The following is a 7,566-nucleotide window of genomic DNA, read 5'->3' as shown; positions in this document are numbered from 1 at the left end:
ACTTCTCCTTTGTCAGAGCATAGCCAAGATGTGAAATTAAATCTGCAGTACTCTTCCTTATATTTAACAGAAATTATTCTAATAAATACTCATACTTTTCAAGAGCATTCTTTCTTCCCATTAAGCACTTACAATATAAAATTCTGATAGACATATCAATGGAGCTGGGGTAATGGGAATTGATATTTTCACTACTTTGGCAAGAGGCTGTTCAATTTGAGATCCCATTCCGTTCCTTTACTTGTTCTCCCTACTTTCATCAGTATGGGATAGCAAAGCCAAAAGCGGTGCCAGTGATCGCCAGCATGAAAAAGCTGAGGGGCATTATTCAAGAAGTAGTTTGAAACTGAGCATCTGGAATTCAGCCTAAATTACACCAGTTCTGTTCACTTCAACTTAGAAACAAATGTACAGTCCCTTCTTAGTCTTTGTTGATCAGCCTGAACATAACTTTAAAAAGGGCTTGAATAATATATCCAGAAATGGACAAGAAAGTAAAAGAATCTGCTCTTTCTGAGCCGTTAGCGGCGCCTAACAACACAGCCATCTACTGCCTTCAGTTGAGTTTTTGTCCTTCACTGTATAGATTAATACATTACAAATGCTTTGCAAAAAAGCAGCTGGTACTCCTGAAAGAGTAACTGCAGTTTTAATATCAATAGCATGCACATTTTTGTTTCCTTAATTCTAAAAATGTTTTTATAGGGCTGTTAAACTGACACTTTAGGGTAGAATATTGTTAATGACTTGTTAGTGGCTTCTTTGTTTGGGTCAGAAAAATAAATTGTGCCAAGAAAGTATTTTAATGTGGCATGAATTGATGCTGTTAATGCAATTACATTGAGTGGCTGATGTTATGCCTTATTAACTGGAAATAGAAGATTGAGCTCTGGGGTGGAAGTAGTCTTTATTCAAAAGCTGTGTACTTAAAACAAGCCTTGTTCCTGACTTACATAAATCTTTCCCCCTTACCACCACCTAGAGTTCGCATCTTCCCAATGTCTGAGGTTCTTCTGTAACAATTCGTATAGCCATGTGGAATATCCATAATGACACTAGATTGATTTGGGACTCATAATTGAGCTACCTTTCATATGCAAACACATCAGGATTTTAAGATGGGGGGGGTTCTGGTAGCTGTTGTCAGCATGATGTCAGTTAAACCTCTCCAGAGCAAGTCTGACTGACCCAGTGCACAAAATGGCTTCCGAACTAGACTAGGACTTCCAGCATTGCTAAGACCGGTGCTTCTGAACATGCTAGCAAGGGTGGAAATTGTTACTTCCCAAAACAGTGTTATGTATTGACCCTAAATCTAGAGCTAGGATGTGTCTCAGACCTTCAGACTTAGCCAGGGCAGATGCTGGTTTAACCGTCTGGTGCAGACATGTCCTGCAGTGTAGTTCCTTCTTCATTGGCATTGGATATTAGCCAATATGATCTTGGGTGCTCTCAAAACAGAATAAGGGAGAAAATTCTAGATTTGGTTTAAGAAATCTTTTGAGGTTGTAGCAGTCTGGGAAGTCTGGCACTACAAAGCTCTAGCCACAACTAGGAAGGTTTTGATGTGTTTGTTTTGGGTGAAAATTTTCCACCTCTCACAGACACCAGGGGTTCATTATTGTGTGTAAGTATTAGGTTTTCTTCAGCACCCCTGAACCCAGGATTCTAATGAGAATCAGAGGCCTGGAATTCAGTGCAGTATAGTAAATTCACTCACCTGATAATTTTTCCCTGTGTTTTGCCAGCTGCACCTTTATTCTGTACATATATAAGGAGGAGACACTGGGGTACTGGGAGGCAAGACTCTTACAAGGGAGGAGAGAGGAGAAATTTGTGGATATTGAGATCTTGAAATAATGGTTTTCCTTTTGCGTCCTACAGTAGGGCTCAGGGTTAGAGGGTGACAGTGATGCATGGGCATGGAGACATAGGGCTTGTCTACATTAGGGAAACTTGGCAAACATTTCCCACTGACACAGGCTGATTCAGCTCCAGCAAAATTAGCCAAGTTGGGAGCCCTAGTCTGGATGGGCCGCAAGCTGCCCACCTGCATTTTAAGCACATGGGCTAGATTGTCAAAAATCTCCCTGGGAGCCTGTCTCCATCTTTAGGCACCTAAAAATCTGGCTCCATGTTGCTTAACCTTGCTCAGAGCAGTTTTAACTGACAACAGGTTTAAAATGCTAGTGGCAGCGAGAGAGTCCTCTGCATTATGGTGCTAAACGTAACTAACCCTGGCGGAGCTGAAGTAGTGTTAGCACCAGTGTAGAAGAGGCTTGAACAGAGAATAGCCCATGTCTTAGAAGGAGGAAGTATGCTTCAGGCTCTTGGAATTATTTCTCAAACCCTGTTTTGGTACAGTGGAACAGTGACTGCTGTGGCATTTTTGTGCTTTAGTATCACCATTTAGAAAGTCTGTGAGTGAAATACGGTATCTTGGAGTCTTTGGGATTAGTTATTGTAAATCTTTTTTGGCTTTAACCTTGAGTTAACTCACTCATTAGGGCTTTTTAAAAAGAAACAAGTCCATCTTAGCAGTAAACAAAACTGCATAATACTTGTATAAAGTAATTAGCTTGATTTCTCTCTCCCCCCATGTTTTTTTTTTTAAATACAGGGCAGTCTGTCATTATTCTCCCCACATACTCTCTATATATCTAAGTTTCTTACACACTTAGCCATAATTTTATTTTTTCCCTATTAATCTGTATGCCACTATGACTAGCAATTTCTCATCTTATCCGTCCCCCCATCTCCATTCCCAAAAATGTATTGTCCTTGGCCATTTTTACTTCTGAAATAAATTTGCCAACCACAATGGTGAGTGCCACAGCAATATGTCATCTCAGTAGCTTTCTGGTTATTTCAAACCTGACACGGGGCAGATTTAGAATGTGATCCCTAGAGAAAACAGTTACCTATGTGTTTGGGATTTTTTTGGTATTTTTTTAATCAGGGTAAAAGTGTAAATGGTTTCCCACATCTGCCACTGAGCCTGTTTTAAAAGCCACCTGAAAATCAACAATTGAAACAGGCGGGAAGTTAGCACTCCTATACTAGTCAAAATTCAAGGAAATCATGGGTGGCAGTGACTGGGGAGTTACTGCTGATGGTAAAAACACTGAATGTTTTACTGGGAGGTAACTGATTTAAAAAAATAAAATGCAGCCATGCTCTCCCTGCTCGCTTGGTTTTGGCCATCTGTAAAACATAAATGTCCCCAAGTCACATTGTTCTTCTTTCATGGGGGAAAACATGTGGTGAGCTATATACCAGCTTTCCACTCGAGTGGTAATACTCTGCTCAGGCCTTTCTGTAATAAAGTATCTTCTGTGTGAATGGTTTCCCTTATCTCAGACTTTATTAGGATGTGAATGGTTTCCCTTATCTCAGACTTTATTAGGATGTCTTGCCTTCTGGAATCTGAACATAAAGGGTTTTCAGCTGAGACTTTAGTTCTGAGTATTGCCTTTTCAGCATGACCCTCTTTGCTTGATGAGGATGCTGAAGTCCCCATGCCCATGAGAGGTTTCAGATTGACTGTTCGAGCTTCACAGTTTGGGGAACTGGGCTGTTGCTAGCTTGAGGAGCAAGCATGTTCACATTTGGGTCTCCTTTGTGAGTGTGGGGTGGGGAAAGTGTCTTTGAGGGAAGATATTCTTGTGAATAATTAGACTTAGAACTCAGACATTAGAACAGTTTACCCCTAGCAATGCCAGAATATCGATGCTTTCCTTCAGGCAGTATTTTCCCAGGTGCGAGCTTTAGTTTGATTTGGCTGCTGTGATTGTCTACTTGAAACCAGCAGGTATTTGTGCATCAGGATAATAGAATAAATATGGTTGAGCTGCTGGAAAATCAGTTACCCAACACATTAGTTCTTCTAAAGATTAAAATGTGGAGGGGAAGGGGAATCTACCTGCCAGATTTAAAAGTGTTCTTATTGGAGCTTCTGGTGTAGATTTAATGGTTTTATCTTCCCTTTTGTATTTTGTGGGGGATTTTAAATTTGTTCAAATTATCTGCATTTGGATTAGAAGTGTCCTACATAAATTATTGTACGTACTTATAAGTACCTTTTGGAAGACGCGTGTTATGATGAAACTGAAGATCTTCACAGTCTCAAGCCCCAGCAAGTGGTATGTTTTCCTTGGAAACAGGAAGAGGAGAATTAATGGATTTTTGTGGGGGCTGATGATCCTGCAAACTGGCAGGTGGTGTTGCCAAGAATAAAGCTAAGTATCTTCTGAACTCCCCACAAAGATGAATTTTTGCTTGTTTTTGTTTTTTTGTTTTAGACCCATGGCTTACTGGAGATGTGCAAAATCCACTATTTTACACAGCAGGGGGATTAGGGGGGAGTTCATGCTTTTTTCATCTTGCTTTATGGCAGCTTTGTATAGAGGAACTACTTCCTATCATCACTCGAAAAACTATTTTATTCCTGTTCTTGTCACATTACATACCATCTAGCAACTGAAGCCCAAAATACTGCCTCTGAGACCACAGTATCCTTGCTGCTTTCTTCCGTGTTGGAAGATCTTACGAAATATGAGTTTGGTGTGTGCATCTCTAAGTGTATTGTGTGGCAAAACCTTGACTTGATTAAAATCTACTTTGTAAAGTAAAAACTGGAGTGTAAAACTTTAAAGAATTCAAAACACCTTAATTGGATTAAATTAATAAGACTGGGGCCGATAGTATGACAACACATGTGAGTATAGGGATTGGGATCCTGAAAGATGTGAATGCTGAGGGCCTGATCTCCTTCCCCCCTCCCGCCCCTGCAAAGTCTTTATTCATGAGTTGCAGTGATGGGACTACGCTCTCATAATTAAGATTGGAGTCTTAATTTAGCTAAAATACTCAACCTCAGCACAGCTTCACAACTGTAAAATCCCAAGGTGAAGCTATAGAAGATGTTTCTCTTGAAATTAGACGACATGGTTGGCATAAGTCTGTGATCATCTTCTGTGAAAGGAAGGTATATCTGGAGCTGCTGAAGATCTAGCCTGCTAGACAGTGTTGAAGTAATGGGTTAATATTAGTGATGAATTGTGTTGACCAATTTAGTTTAAACCTAATGAGCAGGGATAAAAATGTTGAATCTAGCGAAGGGATATTGGTGACTCAATAAGCTCTTTTAACTCTACTGTTTGGAGCAGATGGAAAAGTAAAACCTCAATCATGGGAGTTGATGCTGTTTTTTGCGTCTCTAACTATATTAGATGTAAAAAAAAAACAGGAGTACTTGTGGCACCTTAAAGACTAACAAATTTATTTAAGCATGAGCTTTCGTGAGCTACAGCTCACTTCTTCATCCGAAGAAGTGAGCTTTAGCTCACGAAAGCTCATGCTTAAATAAATTTGTTAGTCTTTAAGGTGCCACAAGTACTCCTGTTTTTTTTTTTTTTTGCGGATACAGACTAACACGGCTGCTACTCTGAAACCTATATTAGATGTGGATCTGAGAAATAAAACATTGGGAGACCATGCTTAAGTTCTTGACTGAAAGCATTGCTAATATGCCACTTCTTGCCTAGAGAGGTTGGTCCGTGTATACTCTGATATCCAATAGTTTCACATAATGTATGGCTCTGGGGTTTTTATTTGAGGAAAGTCCTGAATGAGGTCCATGTATTTCTCAGTTTGAAGGTGGTTTATTTTATAGCCAGATGGAAGCTTGCGTTTGCATCCACTGCTCTCTTTTGCTTCTGTCAAAATGGGCCCTTTGGGATTTGCTTTCCTTTTTAGGAGGAGGAATTGGTTCCTCTGTCTTAAGTGGGTTTTGACTGTAATTGTAACACGGGTGCTGGAAAGGCAGATACTGAGTTTGGGTGTACCCCCTGCAACAGCTGTGCTGCAATATGAAACAGCTACGCTGGGGCCAATGCTGGAGTAGCACAATGTGCTGCTATGGTGGGGATTGACGTTCAAGATCTTTCGCTTCTAGATCAGCAGAGACTAGTGTGGGAATCTGCTCAAAATGTCCTGCCTAGAGGATTGTGACCAGTCCTCAGTGAGGGAGGACTGTTGTCATGGGAGGTAAGAAATGGTATCATTGGACTAGGGGAAGAGAGGGAACTCAACTGAAATATAGTGAGAGCTTGTCCGCTTCAGTTGCTGTATGGAGGAATGTTACATTACTTTTACTAGTTCTCTCCTGATCAGGCAAACACTTGAACAAACTGTAAACCAAACTTCATCTGAGAGAGATCACGCCAAAGCTCTTGGAATTTCCGTTTATCACAATGTCATCTTTTAAATCATGCAATCTATGGGGTAGTGTTTAGTCATTAAAGCTTGGGTCCGGATTGCCAAGCAGTCTGGGTTCTAGTCCCAACTGCGCCACTGACTCTCTAAGTTGACTTTGGGCAAGTCACTCAACCGCTCTCTGCCTAAGATTCCCCTTTTGCAAAAAATACAAGGATATTTGCTCACCTTTTGTGAAGTGCTTTGAGATTGCTATAAAAGTGCAAAGTCAGGTATGTTTTGATACATGTTGGACAGAGCTTAAACAGAAGAGCGTTTAGTGTCCTTAATTATTAAGAACATGACCGTATCTCATCTCTTGCTCTAACATACACGTCTCATTAGTTCCTTCTTTTAAAGCAGCAATTCTAAATGCATTATGTCTGCAACAACCATCTCTCGCTGAGAAGGAAGTGGATGATCTGTTGTTTTGCAAATGCTATGTTTGTTTGTTTCACTTTTCCTTGAGTGGAAGTCATGGCTGGTGATTAAAAACAATACTGTGGCAGGTGACTGAGGAGAGATGATTGCTTGGGATATTTTGGTCTCTCTGGCCCCATCTACACCATGAAGCTGACCTATTGCTGAAAACTGATAGCAGCTTGTGGTCCTGAACTGCTGCTGAAAACAGCATATGTAGGCTAATGTATACAAGGTTAAACTGTTTCCATTGCCATTACAGAAAGCGTGCTAAGCCTCTCTTTCCCCTAATCTCAGTCAGGCTGTCTGTAACTGTGCTGAAAAGTGCAATAGCAGGTAAATATTTTCAGCATGGATTTAGTGACATCCGCAAATCCTAGTACAAATAGGGCTTAAGGAAGTCATTATTTTCATGAGATGGATCTCTTTAGGTTCACTCTCCATACAGGGGATGTGAGCCTCAGTGATTGCTGTCATCAGTAACTTTAAAATCCTAAAGCAAATGTTCATATCTAGCACATACTTTAAAAGAGATGGAAATGCTCATTTCTGCAGAGCTCCTTTGGATTAGAAGAGGAAGTAAATGTTACATTTCAGGAGCTGGAGAGCTGTTTTAGAACTAAAGTGCTGAGCAAGTCACAGCCCCTTGCACACAACTTGTGTCAATTAAAGAGAGGCAGTTAGAACAGATGAGTGGCAATAGCATGACCAAGAAAGGCCAATCTAGTTCTTTAGTTCATGTGTATTGTCTTCTGTCATCTGATGTCTGCTCTACAAAGAAAACCCCACAGCACAGAGTCTGAGCACCTGTGGGGCTAAAAATAGCAGTGTCGATGTGCTAGGTTGGGGTCGAGCCTGGGCTGTGAGATCCTTCCCGCTCACTGCGTGTCA

Source organism: Mauremys reevesii, linkage group 4 (genome assembly GCF_016161935.1).
Source record: "Mauremys reevesii isolate NIE-2019 linkage group 4, ASM1616193v1, whole genome shotgun sequence".
NCBI lineage: Eukaryota > Metazoa > Chordata > Testudines > Geoemydidae > Mauremys > Mauremys reevesii.
This window is presented reverse-complemented; position numbering follows the sequence as displayed.